This window comes from Pteropus medius, unplaced genomic scaffold (genome assembly GCF_902729225.1).
Source record: "Pteropus medius unplaced genomic scaffold, Ma_sr-lr_union100, whole genome shotgun sequence".
Lineage (NCBI taxonomy): Eukaryota > Metazoa > Chordata > Mammalia > Chiroptera > Pteropodidae > Pteropus > Pteropus medius.
In genome coordinates, this window is record NW_024355205.1 from 31,994,488 (window position 1) to 32,019,580 (window position 25,093).

Sequence of the window (25,093 nt, forward strand, 5' to 3'; positions counted from 1 at the left end):
GCTAAGCGCTTCCCTCCATGTTACCCTGTGTAATATCTGCATTTTCCAGTGCACTACCTAAGACTGTCAGCACAGAGCTTTAAGTGTAATAAAGCAAAAGAGGGAGACTCTTCTAGGGAAACCAGACAAAAGGCAATGAAAGAGGAAGGAGTTCAAAGAGGATGCATATGTGTTTAAAGAAAAACAAACCTGCAATAGAATTAAGGATGGTGAGAATGTTGGCAGACAGAAGGCGAGGTCAGAACTTGACTACGGTAGTTTGAAAGGACAGTTTAATGAATACTGAACGAAAGAACAAATGGATAGACTGAGAAGCAATTCCGGGGGTTGTGTCGAGTGAGAGAGTTCCCTGACGCAGCCGCCAGGTGGCCATAATAATTTGGGGATTGGAGGAGCGGGTAAACTGCTGCGGGTGACAAGGAGAAGGTAATTTAAGGTTAGTCACACTTACCTTTTAGGCTCTGTTTCAGAGTCTTACTCAAGGTAAGTAATCAATAAATATTGAATAAATGAGCGGTTCTTAAGTTGGGTGGCTGCAACTCTCGTGCTTGCTATATGGAGTAGAAATGAAGAAGTGGAGTGAAACCTTGGAAAATTTGGACAGGTTGGTGTGTAATTTTCAGGGTAAGCTCAAACGGAGGTCTCACCAGTGAGCAGATGTATAAGTCACCGCCTCACGAAGCTCACCAGATAGTAGAGGAGCTTTTACCATTTTGATTCATTTCTCAAGAAACCCTGGGAGTCTTCGTCAGCTATAATTGCTCCCTTATCTCCATCACCCCCATATCAAGTCATTTACTAAGTCCTGCCCATTCAGCTTCCCGCATACCATATTTGTTTGTTTGTTTATTTATTTTTCAAGTAGAGTTGACATTCAGTATTTATATTAGTTCCAGGCGTGCAGCATAGTGGTTAGACATTTACATAATTTATGCAGTGATCACCTGATTAGTCTAGGACCCCTGGCACCATACAGAGTAATTACAGTGTTATTCACTATATTCCTTATGCTGTACTTAACGTCCCCAAGACTGTTTTGTAGCTGCCAATTTGTACTTCTTAATCTCTTCACCTTTTTCACTCCCCAACCGCCCCCCAACCACCCTCCCATTTTGCAATCATCAGTTTGTTTTCTGTATTTATGAATCTTTCCGTTTTGTTAGTTTATTTTGTTCTTTAGATTCCGCATATAAGTAAAATCATATGGTATTTGTCTTTCTCTGACTTATTTCACTTAGCATAATCCCTTCTAGGTCCATCTGTGTGGTTGAAAATGGTAAGATTTCATTTTTTTTTGTTTATGACTGAGTAATATTCCATCGTATATATGTACCACAACTTCTTTATTCAATCGTCTGATGATGGGCTCTTAAGTTGCTTTCATATCCTGACTATTGTAAATGGCATTGCAGTGAACATAGGGTTGCATATGTCTTTTTAAATTAGTGTTTTGGTTTTCTTCGGGTAAATACCCAGAAGTGGAATTGCTGGGTCATAAGGTAGTTCTATTTTTAACTTTTTAAGGAACCTTTAAACTGGTTTCCCCTATATACCATTTTTAAATCAATAGCTTTGTAGAAATATTATTGGTACACAAATTGCACATATTAAAGTGTACAATTTAATAAGGTTTGACTGATTTATATACTACGAAATCACCACAATCAAGATAATAAACAAATTGGTTACCCCAAAAGTTTCCTCCTGCATCTTGGATTCTTTCTTCTTGTCCCCAGTCCCTGGCAACCACTGGTCTGCTTTCCTTCATTATAGATTAGTTTATATTTTCTAGAATCTTATTTAGATAGAATTAGATAGTATATACTCTTTGATTGTAGTTTCTTTTACTCATTAAATTATTTTGAGCTTTAGCAATAGTATATGGCAGTAGTTTATATTGCTGAGTAGTATGCCATTTATGACTATACCAGCTTGCTTATCAGTTTCTGTGTTGATGGATGTTTATATTGTTTCCAGTTTTGGGTTGTTAGAAATAAAACTGCTACGAACATTTAAGTACTAGTTGTATGGACACATGGTTTAATTTTCTTGGATGAATACCTAGGAATGAAATGGCTTAATCGCGATGGCAGGGATGTGTTTAACTTTTTAAGAAAATGTGCAACTGTTTTCCAAAGCGGTTGTGTCATTTTGCATTTCCACTGGTAGTGTATGTTCCTCTACATACATAGAGAGTGCCACTTTCTCTACATTCTTACCAACACTTGACATGGTCTTTTTAATTTGGTTTTAAACCAAATTTGGTTAATTTAATTTGATTTTAATGGTTTTAATTTGCATTTCTCTAATGACTAGTGGTATTAAGTGTCTTTTTATGTGCTTCTTCACCATCGTATATTGGGTGAAATGCTTGTTCAGATCTTACCCATTTAAAAATTTTTTAAAATTAAATTTTAAAGAGTTTTTTATATTCTAAGAAACAAGTACTTTATCAGACGTGTGATTTACACATCTGTGGCTTGTCTTTTAATGATCTTAACAGTATTTTTCAAAGAGCAGTTTTTAATTTTGATGAGGTCTAATTTATGAAATTTTTTTTTATGGATTGTGCTTTTGGTGTCATGTCTAAGGAATCTTTACTTAACCCAGGGTCGCAGAGAGTTTGTCAAAGGTTTCCTCTAGTTTTATAGCTTTATGTTTTATGTTTAGATCTATGTTCCATTTTGAATTAACTTGTGTATGTGGTACAAGTGTGGATCAAAGTTAATTTTTTTACATATGCATATCGAACTGTTCCAGCACAATTTATTTAAAGGATTATCCTTTCTCCACTGTACCACCTTTGCACCTTTGTCTAAAATGAGTTGTACATATATGTATGGATCTATTTGTGGACTCTAATTATATTCTTTTGATCTGCGTATCTTTATATGACTACTATACCGTCTTGATTACCATAGCTTTATAATAAGTCTTGAAATCAAGTAGTGTCTGTACTACAACTATATCCTCTATTAAAGTTATTTTGGCTGTTCTAGGTCCTTTTAATTTCCATATGAACTTTAGAATAAGTTTCTAACAAAAGAGTGTGCTATGATTTTGATTGGGATTCTGTTGAATCTCTGGATCGATTTGGGATAATTGGCATCTGAATAAATTTGAATTTTCATACCCATGAGCAAGATATACCTCTCCATTTATGTAGGTTTTCTTTAATTTCTTTTAGCAGTGGTTTGTAGTATTTAGTGTACAGGTCTTGTACATCTTCTGTCAGATTTATCCATAAATATTTCATATTTAATTTCAAGCTCTGATTATTCGTTGCTAGTATATAGAAATACAGTTGATTGTTTGTATATTAATCTTATATCTTACAACCTCGCTAAAGTCACTTATTCTAGTATCTTTTTTTATAAATTTCTATGAGTTTTTTTATATACCCAATCATGGTATCTGCAAATAAAGACAGTTTTGCTTCTTCCTTACCAAGCTGGACACCTGTTATTTTTTTTCTTATTGCACTGGCAAGAACCTCCAGTAGAATGTTGAAGTGTGAGAGCGGACATCCTTGTTTGTCCCCGGGGGAAAACATTCAGACTTTCACCATTTATAGCACGATGTTAATTGTGGGGTTTTCAAAGATGCTCTTTGTAAGGTTGAAGAAGGTCCCTTCTATCCCTAGTGTGCTGAGAATTTTTGTCAGGAATAGATGTGGGATTTTGTTAAATGCTCTTTTTTTTGTATCTGTTGGAATGATCATATGGTTTTTCTTTTTTAATTTGTTAATATAGTGATTTACATTGATTGATTTTCAAATGATAAACCAATCTTGTGTTCTTAGGCTAAACCCTACTTGGTTATGATATATTGTCATTTTATATATTTTATTGTCTGCTAAAATTTTGTTCAGGAATTTTTTCATTATGTTCATGAGGGATATTGGTTTATTATTATTATTATTATTATTATTATTATTCCCCTTTTATTGTAGTGTCTTTGTCTGGTCTTGGTATCAGGGTAATGTAGGCTTCATTGAACATATTGGGAAGTGTTTTCCTATTTTCTTGACCAATTTATATCAGAATTGGTATTTTTTTCTTAAATGTTTGGTAGAATTCACCAGAGAAGCCATTTGGGTCTGTGGTTTTCTTTGTGGGAAAGTTTTTAATTACAACTTTAATTTCTTTAATAGATATAGGATTTTTTAGGTTATCTATTTCTTCTTGAGTGAGTTTTTGTAGTTTGTGTTTTTCAAGGAATTTCAGTGAAGTTGTCACATTCATTGCAAAAATTGTTTATGACCTTCCTTTCCCATCCTTTTTTAAATACCTGTAAAATTTTTAGTCATTTCACCTCTCTCATTCCTGAATATTAGTAGTTTGTTTCTTATGTCTTTTTACTGAGCAGTCCAACTAGAGATATATTAATTTTATTTTTTCAGTGAACTAGTATTTGATTTCATTGATGTTCTTATTGTTTCTCCTTGTTCAGGCAGGGACTATTGCTCTGATCTTTTTTGGTCTTATTTTGCATTTAATTTGCTCTTTTTCTAGTTTCTTAGGTGGAAGCCAAGATCATCGGTGTAAGTTTTTCTTTTCTTACTTAGATGTGTAGTGTTATAAATTTCCTGCTAAGTACTGTTTTAGTGGCATTCCTCAAATTTCGATATGTTTTATTTTCTTTTTGATTTCTTCTTTGACCCATAGATTATTTAGACATATATTTAGTTTCCAAGGATTTGAGAATTTTCTCAAGATTTTTCTGTATAACAGCTTTCTTTAGATTTATTGAGACTTGTTTTATGGCCCAGAATATGGTCACCTTGGTAAATGATCTGTGTGCATTTGAGAACAATATGTATCTTGCTGTTGTTGGGTGAGCAGTTCTATAAATGTCAGATCTAGATTGTTGATGGTGATGTTCAGTTTTTCTATGTCCTTGATGATTTTCTATAAACTAGTTTTATGAATTACTAAGAGGAATGTTAAAAGTCTCTAACTGTAATTGTGGACTTTTCTGTTTCTTTCTTCATTTCTATTAGTTTTTACTTCCTGTGTGCTGAAGCTCTGTTATCTGCTATATACACATTTAGGATTGTTGTGTCCTCTCGGTGAACCCATCTTTAATGTATTCTCCTATTTTTCCCCCTGATAATTTTTCTTTGCTCAGAAGTCTACTTTGTCTGATATTAGTAAGTCACTCGAGCTTTCTTTTGATTAGTGTTTTTACATGGTATATAAGTAAAAGGACATGTTTTTCTGTCCTTTTATTTTTAATTATTGTTTACTTGGATGACTTTCCCATTAGGCTTGGCTAAGAGTGAATGGTTGCTTGGGAAGTTTTCTTAGGAGTTTTGAACCCTCTTTATATAGAATTACAAAAATGCCATCCTTTTTTCTCATAGCTTCTTTCCTTGTTGAATCTGTCCATTTTCAGTTTGATTTCTCTTATTTTCTGTGAGGAGGTCACCTTTGATGCTAACACCACCACTTTCAGATACTTACTGTGGACCTGTTACATGTTAACCTCTGTTCAGGGTGCTGGGGATATAGCAACAAAGTCCTCCTTAGGGCAGTTATGATTTGGTGGAGTGAGATAGACTGTAAATGCACACTGTGTCAGTGCTGATAAAGTGCTATGGGGGGCAAAAAAAAAAAACATTGAGTAAGGGACATAGAGGAGTGAGACTTGGGTCCAGGCAAGGAGGCTGTTGCTTTAAGAGAAGTGGTCAAAGGCGGCCCCTCTGTTCTGATAAGGTGACATTTGGACAGCGCCATGGTGGTAGTGAGAGATGGGTTACTTGGAGGACCTTGGGCGAAGAACATTTCTGGCAGAAGGAACAGGGAGCGCAAAGACCTAGTATGAGAATGTGCTTGGGAGAAAAGTGTGGCTAGAATAAAGTCAGTGGTATCAGAAGGTCATCGTAACCAGCTGGAACATTGCAGAATTCTGAAACGCTGCACTGAAAATGGTCCTTTAACAACACTGTGTCCAAACCAAACAGTACGGGGAGGCTTAAACTTTTAGAACGGAGAGGCGGGTCGGGCAGGGAGTAAAGACCCATTCTCCTTTGTGTTGTTACCTAGCCGAGCTGAAGAGATTGTTGTTGATCTTTTAAGACCGGTGAGCTATATGAGGTGCCCCTCTGTATTCTGGTCTGAGTAGATGGACGTTAAATTCTCTTGCCCAAGATTCAGATAATTTCCATTTTTTCTCCCATAGAGCACACAGTTCAGAACCCCAAAATGAAGTCAGAGGTGAGAGACTGGGGGTGTTAAAAGTCTTTAACAGACGCATGGCCCCCAGCGGTTACCTCCCCCATAGGACTCCTTTTCTGGGGAAGGCACAGGTCGATTAAGTGACTGCAACTTGGCGATCATGAATTTCTAGACTGTCGCCAGAAAGGCTGCCTTGTCCCTCAGCCTGTAATCCTGCCCACTACTGCACCCCCACAACGAGCTCAAATCCCAAAGACTTGGGGGGTCCCAGGGACTGGGATTTTATCAACATGGATAAACAGTGTTCATGTGTGAAAAAGCTGGTGACCTCACCATCAGACTCTACCCCTACTTTATGGTACTTTTCCCAAGCGTGGCTATTCTGGGGCCAGGTCCCCTTGGGTCAGAGGTTTACTCTCCCTGGATGGCCTTCCTCGACACCTGCTCGGGTCTGACCTGGGCTGCTCTGGGGCCTTTGCGCACCGACAAGATTTCACCAGAAACACAGTTTCAAGGGCTTAACTTGTCTCCGGCTTGGTCTTGGAGAGAAATATTTTATTCTGAAGTGCAGATGCAGAAAACAGGTAAACAAATGGCTAAAGAGAAAATGGACATTCCTTAAAATATGGTTTATATTTCAATGTAAGTTTTCTTATAGTATAGTTAGAGGAAAATAATTTGAACTGGAATTGATAATTTGGTAACTTCCATCCTGCTTTTAGGTTTGTGCATCCAGAAAACAGTGGCTTCTTTTTGGTTTTTATTTTTCTGTTTACCTTTGATGCTCTTCACAGGTTTCCCTCATCCCCCACCCCTGCCCCTGGCAACTTCTGTTCTCTTTATCTATGAGCTCGTTGTTGTTGTTTAAGATTCCACGTGTAAGAGAGATCACATATAAGAGAGGTCACATAGTATTTGTCTTTGTCTGATGTTTCACTTAGTGTAGTGCCCTTGAGGTTCATCCACGTTGATGCAAGTAGCAAGATTTCATTCTTTTTTAGGGCTGAATAGTATTCGTGTGTGCACACGCGTGTGTGTGTGCAGGCATGCACCACAGTTTCTCTCTGCATTCATCCATCAATGGACAGTCAGGTTGCTTTCATATCTTGGCTATTGTAAGTAATGCTTTAGTGAACATGGGGGTGCATATATCTTTTTGAGTTAGTGTTTTAATTTTCTTTAGATGGGTACCCAGAAATGGAATTGCTGGATTATTTGGTAGTTCTATTTTTAATTTTTTGAGGAAACCTCCATACTTGTTTTCCGTAGTGGTTCCAATTTACATTCCTACCAGCAGTGCATAAGGATTCTCTTTTTTCCACATCCTTGACAATACTTATTATTTCTTAATATTTTGATAATAGCCATTCTAAGAGGTGTGAGGTGATATCGTAATGGTTTTGCTCTACGTTTCTTTGATGGTTAATGATGTCGAGCATCTTTTCATTTATCTCTCAGTCATCTATATATCTTCTTTGGAAAACTGTCTGTTCACATCTGCCCATTTTTAAAATTGGATTGTTTTTTGGCTATTATGTGAGTTCTTTATGTATTTTTTATATTAAACCCTTATCAAATATATGATTTGCAAATATTTTCTCCCATGCAGTAGGTCGCCTTTTCATTTGTTGATGGTTTCCTTTGCTATGCAGAAGCTTTTAGTATGAGGTAGTGCTACTTATTTATTTTTGCTTTTGTTGCTTTTGGTGTCAGATTATAAAAATCATCTCTAAGACCTATGTCAAGGTGCGTACTGCTTGCATTTTCTTCTAGGAGTTTTATGGTTTCATGTCTTAAATTCAGATTTATTTTGAGTTGATTTTTTGTGTATGGTGTAAGATAGTGATCGAGTTTTATTCTTTTGCATTTGGCTGCCTCGTTTTCCCAGCATCATTTCTTGAAGAGACTGTCCTTTCTCTATTGTATGTTCTCAGCTCCTTCGTCATAAATTAGTTGATCAAATTTGTATGATTTTATTTCTGGGCTCTATTCTGTTCCATTGATCTGCATGTCTGTTTTTATGCCAGTACCATACTGTTTTAATTGATATAGCTTTGAAATGTAGTTTGAAATCAGGGAGTGTGGTCCTTTCAGCTTTGTTCTTTCTCTAGATTGCTTTGGCTATTTGTTTTTATTGTTTATTTTTTGTTTTTTGGAGTTCTGTACAAATTTTAAGATTATTTGTTTTATTTCTGTAAAAAATGCCATTGCAATTTTGATAGCTATTGTATTGAATCTGTAGATTGTTTGGGGTAATACAGACATTTTAACAATATTGATTCTTCCAATCCATGAGCAAGGAATATCTATCCATTTATTTGCATCTTCAATTTCTTTCATTAATGTCTTGTCGTTTTCAATATACAGGTCTTTTACTTCCTTGATTAAATTTATTTTTAGATATTTTATTTGATTCGAATTGTAATCTTTATTTCTCTTTCTGATAGTTCATTATTGGTGTATAGAAATGCAACAAATTTTTGTGCATTGATTTTGTATCCTGTAACGTCATTGAATTTCTTTATTCCAACAGGTTTTTTTGATGGAGTCTTTAGGGTTTTTTATATCTAATATGTCATCTGAAAATAGCGACAGTTTTTCTTCTTTCTTTCTGATTGGATGCCTTTTTTGTTGTTCTTGCCTAATTGTTTTGGCTGGGACCTGCCATACTATATGGAATAAAAGTGAGAACAGTGGGCATCTTTGTCTTTTCCTAATCTCAGAGGAAATGCTTTCTTTCAGCTTTTCATTGTTGACTATGATGTTAGCTGTGGACTTGTCATATATGACCTTTATTACCTTTGTTGAGACTTTTTTTTATCATAAATGTATGTTGAATTTTGTCAAATGCTTTCTCTGTATTTATTGAGATGATCATAAGATTTTTTATCTTTCATTGCTAATGCGCTGTATCACATTCACTGATTTGCTGATAGTGAACCATCTTTGCATCCCTGAAATAAATCACAGTTGATCATAGCATATGTTCCTTTTAATGTATTGTCGAATCCAATTTGCTAACATTTTGTTGAGGATTTTGTATCTATGTTCATCAAGGATATTGGCCTGTAATTTTTTTCATGAGGCGTCCTTGTCTAGTTTTGGTATCAGGATAATGCTGGCCTCATAAAATAAGTTTGGAAGAGTTCCCTTTGACTTTTTGGAAGAATTCGAGAAGGATTGGTGTTCATTCTTTGACTGTTGGATAAAATTCACCAGTGAAACCATCTGGTTCTGAACTTTTGTTTGTTGGGAGGTTTTTGATTACCGGTTCAATCTCCTTACTTGTAATTGATCTGTTCAGCTTTTCTGTTTCATCATGGTTCAGTCTTGGTAGGTCATATGTTTCTAGGAATTTGGTTCTTCTGGGCTGTCCAGTCCGCTGGCTTATCATCGTTTACAGTAGTCTCCTGGTCCTTTGTATTTCTGTGGCGTCAGTTGTAATAGCCCCTCTTTCATTCAGCCTCTCTTCTTGAGTCCTCATTATTTCTTGGTGAGTCTAGTTAAAGGCTCGTCAATTTTGTTTATCTTTTCAGTGAACAAGCTTTTAGTTCCATTAATCTTTTCTATTGTCTTTTTAATCTATTTAATTTATTTCTGCTCTAATCTTTATGATTTCCTCCCTTCTACTAACTTTAGATTTCATTTGTTCTCTTGTAATTCCTTGAGATATAAAGTTAGATTGTTTGAGACTTTAATGTTTTATTGAGGTAGGCATTTTTCGCTATGAACTCCCCTCTTAGAACTGCTTTTGCCGCATCCCAGAAAATTTGGTACGTTATACAGGTATCCCCCACTTTTTGAAAGTTTGTGTTACTTCACTTTGCTTTTACAGAAAACTTCTATTAGTACCAGTTTTTGCTAACCGAAATAAATCTGAAGAGGATTTTTGCTTTTACAGAAAAAGGCTAAAAGCAAAAATAGAATTTAGCATTTGTTTTGCAGCGAGTTATTACCGAAGCAGTGCACACCCCGAAGCAGTGAGGGGCACTGCCAAGCCCCTTCCCCGGGAGCTTCACTCATCATCTGAGCATCAAGCCACTATAGCTTTGAACTGTGTCTCTGAGCATCTGTGCTTTGTCTTGATTTATTTTGTGCATCTATTAGCAAGATGTGCCCTCAAATATCAGAAAGGCCTAAAAGAGCTTGTTAAGAATGTTAAAGCTTAGCATTAAACTGGATGTAATTTAGTGTTTTGATTGTGGCAAATGAAATAAAGACATTGTATAGGCATTGGATTTGGGTCTGGGATCACTCAAAAACTTTTCCATGTAAGTTAATGATAATTGCTTCTTTATGCCATTTTGGCTTATGAAAGTTTTCATATGAATGCTCTACCTGTATTTCCGTTTTCATTCGTCTCAGTGTTTTTTTGATTTCTCTTTTGATTTCTTCTTTGACCCATTGGTTGTTCAGTAGCATGTTGTTTAATCTCCACATCTTCGTGAATTTTCCAGATTTCTTTGTGTAATTTCTGTTTCATACCATTGTAGTTGGAAAAGATGCTTGACATGATTTTAATCTTCCTAAACTTATTAAGACTTGTTTTCTGGCTTAACATAGCCTAGAAAATGTTCCACATGCGCTAAAAGAATATGTATTCTGTTGCTTTTGGAAAGAATGTTCTGGTGTAACGTGTTGTTTGGATGGAATGTCCATCTGATATATTTTGTCGTCTAAGGCAGATGTTTCCTTATTGATATTTTTTTTTGTCTGGATGATCTGTACATTGATGTAAGTGGGATATTAAAATCCCTTACTATTATTGTATTGTTTTTTCTCCCTTTAGGTCTGTAAATACGCACGCGCGCGCGCAGGTGCTCCTGTGTTGGGTGCATAAATATTTACAGATGTTATATCCTCTTGTTGGATTGACCCTTTTATGTTATGTGATGCCTTTCTTTGTCTCTTATTACAGTCTCTGTTTTAAAGTCAGTTTCGTCTGATGTAGGTGTAGCTACCCCAGCTTTCTTTTTCCATTCGCATGGAATATCTTTTCCATCCCTTCGCCTTCAGCCTGTGTGTGTCCTTACATCTAAAGTGAGTCTCTTGTAGGCAGCATATAAATGGGTCTTGTTTTTCCTCAGTCACTTGAGGTCTTTTGATTGGAGAATTTAGTCCCTTTACATTTAAAGTAATTATTGATAGGTATGTACTTATTGCCTTTTTGTTAATTGTTTATCAGCTGTTTTTTAGTTTCTCTCTGTATTTTCTTCTCTTGCTCTCTCTTGTTTTGTGGTTTGATGACTCTTATTAGTGGTATTCTTGTATTCCTTTCTCTTTCTCTTTTTTTGTATTTAGTATAGGTTTGTGCTTTTTGGTTACCATGAGACGTGCATGTAACAACATATATCTGTAATGGTCTATTTTAAGTTGATAACAAGTTAAATTTGATCACATTCTAAAGCTCAACATTTTACTACCCTCTCTCCATTTTATGATTTTGAAGTCACATTTTACGTCTTTTTATCTTGTGTATCCTTCAACTAATTATTGTAATCATAGGTATTTTTACTTCTTTTGTCTTTTAACCTTCGTACTACTTTATAAGTGATTGATCTACTACCTTTACCACATATTTACCTTGCTAGTGAGATTTATACTGTAATATGTTTTCTTGTTACTAATTAGTGCCCTTAAGTCCCTTTAACATTTTTTGTACGGCTTGTTTAGTGGTGGTGAACTCCTTTATCTTCAGCTTATGTGGAGAACTTTATTTCTCCTTCAATTCTGAATAACTTTGCCGGGTAGAGTATTCTTGGTTAGAAGTTTTTTCTTTCAGCACTTTGCCTATATCATGCCGCTCCTTTCTGGCCGGCAATTTTCTGCTGAAAAATCTGCTTATAGTTTTATGGGGGTTCCTTTGTATGTAATAAGTTGTTTTTCTCTGGCTACTTCTACTATTCTCTCCTAGTCTTTAAGTTTTGATATTTTAATTATAATGTATCTTGACGTGGTCTCAATGGGTTCCTCTTATTTAGAATTCTCTGGGCTTCCGGGATCTGCATATTTGTTTCCTTCCCTAGGTTCGGGAAGTAATTTTCTTTTTGTTCCTTGTCAGTTTTTGAGCATGCGGGATAGTCCTAGACAAGTCTCAGGCCTTTTTAAATCTTTTTTCCTTGTTTTGGAAGTATATCTGATGGTACTTACTGTATCTCAGGTACATTAAGTTACTTGGAAAATCCTTTGGAAAATCTGAAGACCGCCAAATAGATGTTTTCGCAGAAAACATCAACTAATAGTTTGTTGAAAAATTCAGCCTTCTCGAACAGCGAATTCTGTTCTCGCACCCATAATCTAACCATACTTTCTAGTATTGCCCACTGTTTGTAATGTTGCATGGCTTTTTTGCTACCACAAAGTTTGTTCGGGTTCAGATTTTTTGCTACCACGAAGTTTGTTTGGGTTCCGATTTTCACAACCATGTAATGGGAAAAGATACAAGAAAAGGAAGCTGGGCCTAGCACTACACTTTTGCTTACCTGGTCAGCTGGCGGTGTGTATTCGTGTGTCGCTGATGTCTTTATCTGGGAAGGAGTAGAATGAAAGCATTGACCAAAATAGTGGAAGTGCTGTATTCAGAACGCAGGAATTCACAAATTTTTATTTTATTGCAGGTATTTCTTAGTGGATTTTTATGCACCAACAACAACTGTTGAAAGCATACTGGATCACTTATCTCGAGACACTGACGTGATTAGACCAAATATTGTAAAACACCCTCTGACCCAGGAAGTAAAGGAGTGTGAAGGGATCGTCCCAGTCCCACTTGAAGAAAAACTATATTCCACAAAGAAGAGGAAGTGAGAAGATTAACCACATTTTAGCCTTATGTTTAATTCTCTCATTTCTGAGCACCATGGATTAATAGTTTACAAGCTTGACCTTTAAAAAAGAATGTGTTACAGGTGCCATTTGATTTTTCTAAGGCATTTTTAGCCCGTGATCCCCTTTGCTGTGAGAGGTGGGGGAATGACTTGCTTAGAGCTACTTTGTAAACTGTGGCACCGGCACATTCTTAATTTTGTTACCTTGGTGTAATTTCTTTGTCAGTGAGGTCTTTTTGCTCTGCAGCAACACTAACCGCCATTTTGAACCACAAAACTTAAAACTGCCTCGGATTGTAAGCTAGTCATTCAGACTGTATAACCATGTGAAATAAAATACCATTCAGACTGTAAAACCCTGCTATTTATATGAGTAACTTTTGGTCAGAGTAATAAACATGATTTTAAAACACTTGGGTAGGTGTTTTGTCTCTTCAGCCACCCCAGCACAGAGCACTGCCTCAGGCCTCACAGCCCCAGTCTGCCCAGAATGCTAGCTTGTGGGGTGGGTTACCTGCTTACCAGTCCAAGTTCGGACACTGGGAAACATTGGGTAGGGGTCAGGGCAGTGGGAGATGTGTCTGTCCCTTGACTACTGGGTATTCTCTAAAACAGTAACTTTTTTTCTTTTTATCTCGTAATTAACTTTTCACGGCGGTGGGTGCTGCTCTTTGTACAGGGACCTGTGTGTTCTGTGGCGCTGAGCTCCGGCACTGCTTCCTGTCATTCCTTTGCCATTAGCATCTTCCTCCTCCCCTGTCCCTCAGCCCTGGCAGGCCTCTTTGCGGAAGTAGCCACTTTTGAATTCTACTTCTCCTGCATTCTCTGTGCTACCTGATGAGTTGGAAGCCAGTTGCTTTCGTGTTGGGGATGTCCAAAGAACTAGCTGGCACCAGTACTGTGGGCCAGTGGCATGCTGAGCTCTTAATTTAGGGGGACTTGTATGAAGACACATCGCTCTCTCTCTTTTTTTTAAATTTAAAACTCTCATAGACCTATTTTTAAAATACATGTCCTGGAAATAAAAAGACAAGTTTTGTTTTGAAAGTGTTTTGAAAGAGGTTGGGTTTGGGATGTTGTTATATTTTTGAGACTAAGAACCAACTAGTCTTTGCTTGAAATGGATGTAATTAGGGTTACCATATTTAGCAAATAGCAATGTGTGATGCCCAGTTAAAATTGAATTTCAGATAAACAACGAATCATTTTTTCGCATAAGTAAACTCCAGATAGTGCATGGGAACAAACATACTTATAGCAAAAAATGAAGTTATTCAGATTTACTTGGGTGTCCTGTATTTTGTATGGCAACCTTAGTATAACTCAAAGGCATAAGCAGTACCTAGCCAGAGGCAGGGTCTGCTCTCAGCAAAGCCCTTAAGAGGAAAATGAAGTCAGTATCCAGCATCCTGGCTTTTCAGCTGACTACACTGTCAACAGGGCGAGTTTGAAGAGCATCGGAAGTTACGGGAGAGAGCACAGCTGGGAAGCTCCAGCTTGCCACAAACTCATTCCCTCCATTTACCAGAAAACTGATTTAGAAACTGACTGAAATTTCATTCCTGGTCAGTTCCAGATAATTTATTCTGTGAGCCTGAATTTACACCACAGTCTTAGAATCAGTAAGTGCTACCTGCCTTTAAAAAAAAAAACAAAACAACTCTTTTTCATAAAGTTACATCCATGGTCTCTGCCCCAGTCGTAGGAAGCCCAGGACTCAGGCTGATGGATTCTTTAGTGGGTGTGGCTAAGGCTTTTTCCCTGAAACAGCCCCTGGCAAGTCCTTAGAGCTGGGGAAGTAGATAGAAGAAATTGACCTGCCTTTCCACCTTCCCAAGGGGTCCCCTGCACAGGGCATCTGTCAGCAACGCGGATGACAAATGCATGAAATGTTGGCGGAAGTACCAATTACTAAGTGGAATCTGGTTATGTGAATATCTCAAAATCAGATCATGTTAAAACAGGAGGGGGCCCAGAAATCCGGCCTCCGTCTCTTCAGCCATGGTGAGACTGAAGCACAGATGTGCAAAACAGATGCCCCGAGAGCCGGGCGGACTCCGGTTCCTAAGGAGTCCAGGGCTTCTCCCTCCGTGATGCTGCCGGTCTCTGCCCTGGTGAACAGATTCGTCACTTTGCTTATTCTTAAGAGCCCAGACAGTAGCCAGCTTCAACTTGCTCCAGAGGCAAAAAGCTATAAAAAGTCTCTTTGAAGAGCACTAGTTCAGTAAAGAGGGCCATTAAGAACTGTAGACAGGAAATAAAAGGGATAAAGTGGGGATTATCTGGAAAAATACCGCTGCATTCGGAATTTCCTGAAACGGCAGGCTCTCAGCCAGGGCTCTTGAGAGCACACTCTTCTACCAGATGGTCTGCATCTTGATGTGCTCTCACTCAGGTACCACCCCAGGTGCGTTTCACATTTTCCTTAAAGTTGATGGCGTGCATGCTGCGTGCCATGTGCAGTGCTGCATGCATTTAGTCTCATTTAGTCCTTGAGAAGCTCGTCGAGAAAGTATTCTTATCCCTGTTTTTTGGATGAGGAAATGGACTCTGAAGAGATTTGACCTTGACCCCCACAACTACCAATTGACAGCTGGGATCTTGAACTGGAGACCCTGACACCATGTGGTCTTTTCCATTCAGCTCGTCTTTGTCCTCTCAAGTTAAACAAGGCACCTGGGTGTCTAGGGTGAATCATTCCTCTCAGGTAGTAACAGTTGTCATGGCCTGAGTGTGGTGTTGACACTTTTTTTTTCCTGCATTTGCTGGTGCCTGAGAAGATAATTGATGCCACTGTGCGTTCCAGGTCATGAAGTGTTCGGAATCCTGTGGCACAGTTTAGAGTGTTAGGAAGGAGGCTGGCTAAGTAGGACAGCTGTGCGGTGTGCCAGTCCCCCTTCTTGGAAGCTCCAAAATGAAGCCACTGTTCCTTTTCCAGAGGTGCTGATTCATACATGGACCCCCAGCCACCGAAGGGGCCCTTGCCCCCTTGCAGCCTGTCAGAATGCCAGGTGTTTGAGCAGGGCATGTGCACCGGTCATTTCCAGGCTTTGCGTTTGCTGTGAGAGCCAAGAGTGTTGGGTCCTTCTGCCCGGGCTGGTGGTGGTCAGAGGCACTGTTCTGGTGGCCCGCTGCTTCAGCGGATGATTAAGAGCAGGGTGCTGGAAGCGGACCAGTGAACAAAGGCAGTGCCTGTGCTCGTGGGCTGGTAGCTCGGAAAGCCGCAAAGGGGAAGAGCAGAGGATGTGGTCAGGAAGTGACAGCGAAGCTGAGACTCGAAGGACGAGGAGCCACTCATGTGATATTGGCACAGGGCACAGCACATGCAGACACCTCGAGGCCCTGAGCTGGAGCATAGAATGAAGGGGAGGAAAGGGGACAAGACAAGGAATTGAGGGGCCGGATCTGGGACACAAGGAATAAACACAAAGGGAGAGGAGGCTGCTGAAGTGAAGTGAGCCACAGGGCACAAGAGGCCAGGTCTTGAGGTGACGACGCAGTTCCAGGATGCTCCCTTTGGGCTCAGGTCCTTGGGACGGGGCATCTTCCTCAGATTTGCCACCTTGACTGTGGTCTGCTTTGGACAGGACCGAGCTTCTATAAGCACTTTGTGTTTCGCATGAGGCAGGCTCAGGGAGATGGAAAATGAGATGGAGGCTGTGGGCCCGAGGACCAGTCTCCGATGTGCCTCAGAAGCTGCTGCTTGGAGGCATTTATGTCACAGAAGCGTTCCCAAGCTTCTGAATCTGAGTCCTGTACCATGGAATGTTGTTAAGACCAAATGAGCCTTTTATATTTTTGCTGAAAGACCAAATTTGTGCTGAGATGAAATATTTGAGTAAAGGATTAGAGGAGTATTAGAAGCCTGAGCTGTGCTTTCATACTTCCGGTTGAGTCTGAAAGAGCAGTGGTCTGTCCCGCCAACATGCCCGGAGGGGACCACACACACTTTCAGGAAAAGCTCCGTGTGGGCCTTGTTCCTTGACACTCCTCACAGCTCCTTGAGGCAAGTTTCATACCCATTTTATAGATGGGACACCTGAAGCTCAGAGAAAATAAGCACCTTGTCCAATAATACCAGAGGGGGAGTTGGGATTGGTGATTCGGAAGTCCACTCTTGTCCCCGTGTACCCTCCTGGAGGTGGCACTCAGTCTCTGCGTTTCGGGCCATGCTCTGAGGAGCCAGCTCTAAGTGACCTACATCCTGGCCTTCCTGTTCCCTACGCAGACTGAGGCTTAGACTTCATCGCGGTACGAGGGGACCGAGAGGCTCTGCGATGCCCCAGAAGTGTTTTTGATTTCTAGTCTTCAAAGGGAAGTCCTGAGAACGACAGAAGGAGATGTTAACGTGCCTGGGAGAAGGGGCCTGCTTTTTGCACGTTTCCCCTGCTTCGTGATTTCCCACACAGCTTCTTCATCTCCACATGACTCCAGGGTGCATTTACAGAGCATGCGCGGGGCAAGTGCTGCCCTAGGCAGGGTACAAAGGCGAATGGGCAGTGTCCCTGACCTCATCTCTCCCAGATGGGGGAGGAGGAGCTCTTCAGCTACTTGAAAACAGGCCATAATAAAAATAATTGAGATTCAAACCAAGTGCTATGGAAACAGAACTAGGCTCTTTAGAAGCACTTGGATTGGGGGCGGAGGCGGTTTCCAGCAGAGCTGGTGTCAAAGCGGGCGTGGGGACAGCTAGCGTGGAGGTGAGTGGTGGGAAACGGGAGGTGGCCACAGTGCGTGGTATGTTTTGGGAACCCCTGGGAGCGGGCAGTGTGGTGTGATGGTGAGGAGGAGGTTGGAGTGTAGACGAGACTGGGGATTCGGGGCTGGTCTAAGTTGCTGTCTGCTGGTGAAGAGACGTTTTGTGGCTGCTAAGTGTTTCCAGAACTGAAAGGATCCTTTCAAAGAGCCGAGAATAAGCACTGTGTGAATCAACGTGCCTTAAGTCGTGCCTCCTGGTCGGCCAGGCCCCTGTGCTGCCCAGAGATCGCTGAGGAAGAAATGATTATACATATTCACCCTGGAGAAGCGCTAAGAGGGCTGAGGAAGGGTTCGCAGATGTCCGCCGGCGGTGGACAGGGTGGACTGGACGGTGTAGGTGCTCGCCCGGTGGCCCCTGCCTGAACTTGGTGTGCTCCGAGATGCTGTGTGGGGAGCACCTGAAGGCGTGCATTGTCCTCTCCTTGCCATTTGTGTTGGGAGGGCTCAGCGAGCGATGACCACCTGCACCTGGAATCGACCTGCAATGCCACCTGCCAGTCCCTGCCCTGTCCTCGGCACCTGAGAATAGTATGGTGTCAGTGAGAGGTTCCTGGGCCACTTCTGGGATTCTTGGTCACCTTGAAAAAAATGTAGTAGTGGAATGAGCATAGAACTCTGGGTCAGATACGTCCTTGTGGCCCGCATTGCCACCCACCAGCCACAGGACCTTGGCTGGTTTCTTCTCTTCTCCTGGCCTCAGGGCTCAGTGGCTTCATATGGAAAACGTGTCCAGGGAAACAGCTGGTCTCAAAGAACCCATCCAGTCTGTAAGGCCCTGACCGCGTCCCACTGGCCAGTTTGCTGAGGGGTTATTCCATCTGCGCCTTTAGAACCGGGGAGTTGCTGGGGCGGGGAAATGGGAAAGGATTAAGAGAATTTCTCAGGCTTATTCTTTGCACATTTATTTCCATCCTCTGATAAGCATAGCTATTGTTTTCATAGCCCACCAGTAGGCTATGGGGCTATTACTCTAATTCTCAACGGAATAAGTTCTGCATTTGATCACGAGAACACAGCGAAGGGAGGCCGTGCGGCCGGCACAGTTATTTGCTGGGCTCGAATTACCAGTATTCTCTTTGCTCTGAGAATGAAGCTTTAAAGGACATAGACTTAGAGCCACAGCTGGAAAACAGGGTGGCGGCTAAGAAGTCCCTAGGAGTTGTGTCGAAGTCTGGTTTTGGGGCAGCCACATTACAACCCCCCAAATCGACCCTTAAGTGTATAGCACCAGCAGCCATACCTAGATAACCTTGCATACTCTCGGCTCCCCCTAACCCAATGGGGAGAGATCAGCAGAAGTCGGACTCCCGCAGCCACGCCGTGTCTCTAAGATGCTCAGGATCTTGGGGTCGCTGCAATGGAGCAGAACTGGTGTCTGTGTGTTGCAACTGGCACTAAGGACACTGGCACTAAGTTGTGCCTCTGGGGAGGGAAATGTGCTTTTGTCTTATTGCCCAGAGATTTGGCCCAGGGTGATTCCATCGTGAGTGGAAAAGATGAGGGTGCATTGTCCAGTGGACTAAGCCGGAAGTAAGGATCATACAAAATGGACTGTCGACCTCTCCATTCCAAATAAGTGGGGACTCCGCAGTTGCCATAAAAACGTGTATCGAGTTAAATGGTGTGACTCGGATGTAGTGTTCTTTGTCTGAATGGATCCCCGAACTGTAAGCATCTCTTTGTGGAAGACTAGATTTGCTTTTTTGATAGACATCAAACTGTTAACTGGTATGGTCAACTGTCGTTATTCAAAGATTCTGTTGCAAAATTGTCTGTTTGCAAAAATGTATTGGTGACCTCCAAATCAATATGGTGTTTTCACATTCATTCATGGAAAAAGCTGTGGAAATTTGAGTTTCTGGATGGGTCCGTCCCCAGCCAAGGCTGAATAGGGCGACACTCCACATCCTTGCTGCTTCTCTCATGCTGTAAACAAGTGTCTTTTTCACGGTCTATTTGGTGACTTTTTTTTTTTTTTTTTGCAACCATGTGCCTTGTGTTGGTGGTTTTGCTATTTTAAATGACCCTCAAGTGTAGTGCTGAGGTGCTGTCTATTGTCCCTGAGTTCAAGAAGGTTGCGTCTGATATGCCTTATGGAAAAAAATATGTGCTTTTGGTTAGCTCGTTCAGGCTTGACTTATAGAGCTGCCGGCTTTGTTCTGTGTTAATAATCAATGATACAAATTAAATAAGGTGTCTTCGAAAAGAAACACATAGAGCAAGATAATGTACTGGTGGATTGCCATAAACATGATCAGAGGCTAGCAGGAACCTGGCCCTGTATTTCCCCTAGGAGCGATGGTTTAGTGTTGTCTAAATCAGTGTTTGCAGCAACTTTATAGGACATAAGTATCGTGAATAATGAGAATTGACGGTATTTGGCTCTGGGGTTTGTGCTTTGTTTTTCTATCGCGAACCTCTTTGACATCTTCCTATAATTCTCCAACTTTTATCTGCAATAAAGGAGACTTTTATTTCCACCCTTGTTCTTACTCTGCTTGTCTGGTATGTCCTCCGCCACCCTGCCCGGCACCCTTTCTCATCCACGCTCACTTTCATTCTCCTCCTCCAGCTCCCACCCACTAGGGAGCTGCAGTCTGCAGGGGCCAGGGTCTTCTCCGAAAGGAACGCACAGGAAGTACCTTGGTGAAGAGGTTTGGGGATGCGGCAGAAAGAGCCAGGCTGTAAGCGGAGGGCCTGAGCATGATATCTCAAGGGCTTTCAAAACACTCTCCCAATCAAATACATTTTAATTACCTACAAAACAACAACGAAGGATTGTTCACAAAGCAAAATCACGAGGAATTTTAAGAAGCACCGATTTCATAAAGTTAGCGATTTTGACCCAATGTTTTGAAAGCTTATCCTTCCGTATACTCCTTACCAGATCTAAATATAGTAATATGGAATAAGTAATTGAATGTGGCTAAGAAAAACGTGAAGGATTTCTCTGCTCAATGCTCCCTTATTCCTTCCCACCAGGATGACATGGTTTGGGGTTAAATCTCTATTCTGGTGAAATGCGATGCTTTAACGATGATTTTCCTCACCTTAGAGCACTATTCATACTCTTCTTTCTTAAAACTTGCACATGGACTCAAACTAGCAACGTTCTACTTTTCAAAACATTCAAACATAAAGTACAGAAGATGCTATCACAAATGAGGTACTTACCACTCAGATGGAACAGATATTATATTTTTGCTTTTTTTTCAGATCTTTTATTTAAAAGAAATACAATATTAGATACATTTCAAGTCTCTTTTTATACCTCTTCTTATCTATTCCTTCCTTCCCAAGAGGTAGCCATTATTCTAATGTCAGTATGCAACATTTATATCTATGTGTTTTACTACATATATATGTGGCTACCATTTATAATACTGCTTCGTGGCTTTTTAATGAACTAAACGGATTTATGGTATGGAAGCTTCAGCAATAACAACATGCTTTTTTTTTTATGTATTGTCATTTTGAGATCTGTCATGCAGATCTAGTTCATTGATCACTGTCCTCTAGGTTGCCATGTGTGACTACATCACACTTGGGCCACTTGCCTCTTAATGGGCATTTCCAAGTTTACAGTGTTTCAAGCAATGTTGCAATGAACGTCCTGGCAGATACATCCTGGGGCATAAGTGTGAGTGTTTCGCTAGACATTGACTTGCTAGTTCATTGGGTATTTTCATTTTCATCTTTAAAAAGTGATGGACAAATTTCAAAGTCATTGTACCAATTTACACACCCAACAGCAAGATTTAACAGTTCCTGTTTTCAAACCCCTCCTAATACGTGGTATTATCACGTTAAAGAAAAGAAGCTTTCCCAGTCTAATGAGTGTCAAGAGTATCTCTTTTAAACTTACATTTTCTTGAGCTTATTTTCATGGTAATGGTCATTCTGGTTTCTTTCCCCCTGTTAATTGCCTTTTTATGTACTTTGCTAATTTCTTTCCTGGATTGTCATTTTTCTAACCTAAGAAAACAGAAAAGCAATGCTTTCTGTACAAGTGCAGTGCAGGAGTGTCTAAGACCATCATCACCCCGGCCTCACCCTGCCATTGGCAAGAGGGAGGGGGTGGCCCCAGATTCTCCCTGCTTCTGGCAACACCCCTTTTCACTTTGCCTACCCCGCACTATGCTCTAACACACAGACACACAGCCGGCTCTGCTACCTACCTTGAGAACTGGGACTAATATTACGACGCTCCTTAATCTTGTTCGTGAGAGGAGTCACGAGAAGGCCAGGATTTCCAGAGCATCCCTCACCCTCGGCAGCCCGATCCCCACTCAGCTCCATCTGTTCCATCTTCTGACTCATCTTCCTCTTCGATCCTGAAACCTGCTCTCTTGCTGCCCCAACTGAAATTCGGATTGGGGCAGTAGTGGCTGTTTTCTCTCCTATGACCCTTTTCCCACTAAGCCTAGAGGCAGAGGAGACGCCCCGCTCGGTCTTCTGCCCCATCCAGACTGTTGCCCCTCCCATCCTTCTAAATCCCCTAGACTTGGATCTCCTGCCTCAGACTAAACCTCTGGGTACAAACAGCCACCTAAGGACTGCAGGCCACACCCTCTCGTTCCTTGCCGATTTCAGCTCCTGGCTCACTGCTACGCTGTTCCTCATGATTCTGGCTGTTCACTTAGATAGTCCTTTTCAATATCCTGGCCTCTCAGACCCAAATCTGTGACCTGATCTAATCTCCTCCAATGATTTTACCTTCCACCCTCCCTTAGTCCCCTGCTCCCCGGATATACTTTAGACCTTGTCATTCCCGGCAGCTACGTCATCCGATATCTCAGTTTCGAGCATCCCCTCCCATCTGAGCTAACTTCCTCTCGTACTCCATTCCGATCGTTCATCCTGTCAACCCCACGGGGACCTACCGAGCCCACCTTCTTTTCTTTGTGTCTCTGTTCCCTTGTGCCATCACTTCCCTCTGAACCCACTTTAAACGCCTGCACTGCCGTCGCTCCTCAGCTCTCGATCCTCTCTTGCTGATGACATTAAAATGTTTACCCAGTCCTCGCCTGCACCTGCGCAGCTGAATGTGGCTAAAGAAAAAAAACGCATTTTTGTTTTTATTGAATACACTGGACATCTAAACGTTGTGTCGAAGTCGTATGTGTTATTTTGATACATTTATGTTGTAACCGTGATGGTCAATGTAGTGATATTTGTCACATTACATAATTACAGTACAATATCATTATCTACATTCATTCATACTGTGCCTTAGATTTCTATGGCTTATTTACTATTCATTACAAGTTTGTACCCTTAAACATCACTTTATCTCCCTCCACCCCCCCACACCCTATCTTGGGTAACCACCATTTTACTCTGTTTTTTACAGGTTTAATTTTTTTAGATTCCACGTGTAAATGATATCATACAGTACATGTCTTTCTCTGACTCATCTTGGTTAGCAGAACATTGCTCAGGGTTCATCCATGTTGTCACAAATGGAAGGATATCTTCCATTATTGTGGCTGATCGATATTCTATTGTGTATATGTACCACATCTTTTTAACCCATTTATACACTGATGGGCATTTGGGTTGTTTCCATATCTTGGATATTGTGAATCATGCTGCGATAAATGTGGGGGTGGGGTTGCATGTATCTCGTTGAAATCCTGTTTCCAGTTCTTTTGGGTATATACCCAGAAGCGGAATTGCTGGATTATATGTTAGTTCTATTTCTATCTTTTCTAGGAACCTCCATGTTGTTTTCCATAGTGATTGGACCAATTTACATTCTCACTAACAATGGATAAGGGTTCCCTTTTCTCCACATCTTCGCCAGTGCCTGCTGTCTCTTGTCTTCTTGATATTAGACATTCTAACAGGTGTGGGGGAATATCTCATTGTGGTTTTGATTTGCATTTCCCTGATGATTAGTGTTGACGAACATCTTTTTATGTATCTGTTGGCGGCCATTTTGATGTCATCTTTGGAGAAATGTCTATTTACTTCTTCTGCCCATTTTTAAATTGGATTGTTTGTTTTCTCATTATTGAGTTGACTGAGTTCTTTATATATTTTTTTGATATTGACCTCTTATCCAATATATGGTTTGCAAAAAGTTTTCCCATTCTGTAGGTTGTCTTTTCAATTTTTTTAATTGTTTCTTTTGCTGTGTAGTTGCTTTTAAGTTTGATGTAGTCCCATTTGTTGATTTTTTTTCTTTCGTTATTTGTGTTTTTAGTATCATGCCCCCAAAAATCATTTCCAAGACCAGTATCAATGAGCTTCTTCCCTACATTTTCTCCTAGAAGTTTTACGGTATCAGGTCTTAAATTTAAGTCTTTGACCCAATTTGAGTTAAATTTTGTGAGTGGTATGACATAGGGGTCCAGTTTCATTGTTCTGCATGTATTTCTTCCGGAGAACAACACATCTCAGCTGATTGTCTCTGTAAGAGGCCACACGTGGGCCTCTGTTGCTTGCCGGCACAGCAATACTTCCCTAGACCATTGACTCCCAACTTCCCAGATAAATATTTCTTTCCTTCCCTTTTCCTCAGGCTTCCTTTTCCTTTCCCCCCTTATTTTACTCTTTCCTCCCCTTATTTTACTCTTAGCTGATGACCCTGCTTCCTATTTTACTGAAAAAATTAAAGCAATCAGGGGAAAAGTTCTATAAATGCTCACACCAACACCTACTGTCCTCCTTGCATCTCTAACGTGACCACCAGCGCCCCTCCCGGATGGACCGTCTGTGCTGCTGCAGAGGGCTCAGGTCTCCCCTGTGCCGGGGGGGTCTGCCCCTTCACACCTGCTGGGGGCACCGCTCCAGCAAATTTCCTCTCCCTCCCGCGTCATCAGATTTCTCCGGTCTTCTGCTCATTCCCATCAGCAAACACACGCTGTTAATTCTTTCTGGACAGAACTTAAAGAGAGTTCTCTGTGCTCATCATTTCCTCTCTTCTCAGTCTCTTCAATGAAAATAATGGTGCAAGGAATGAAAAGAAGCCCAGGCTTTTGTATCGAAGTGCTTTTCCCTCTCCCGCTTCAGGTCACTCGCGTCAGGCTTTCGTCCCCACCCCACTTGTGCCAAGGTCTCGAGTCCACTGCCCCTGTAGGCTCTCACTTCACTTCAGCAGCACGAACACGGTTGTCTCCTCCATGAGCTCCTTCGCTGGCCCTCCTCATCTCCCTGACTCTCAGGGTTGGGGTGTCCCAGGCTCAGCCCTAGACTTCTTCTCTGTTGACTCTTACTCTCTGGGTGATCTCATCTGCTCTTAAACGATTTTAAATATCTATACGTGTATACGTGTGTGTGTGTGTGTGTGTGTGTGTGTAGTAATGATGCACGCATACGGAAGAC

The 25,093-nt window shown here is 40.8% G+C and overlaps 1 protein-coding gene across 6 annotated transcripts in view; it reads left to right on the plus strand.

The window, feature by feature from the left end:
- SLC5A3 (solute carrier family 5 member 3) overlaps positions 1-12,997 on the plus strand; it is a 72,824-nt gene extending 59,827 nt beyond the window's left edge. For all 6 annotated transcript variants that reach the window (XR_005651771.1, XR_005651769.1, XR_005651770.1 and 3 more), the window contains one exon: positions 12,797-12,997. The gene's annotated coding sequence lies outside the window, so the exon portion shown is untranslated. The remainder of the gene's footprint in view (positions 1-12,796) is intronic.
- Positions 12,998-25,093: the final 12,096 nt, after the last annotated feature.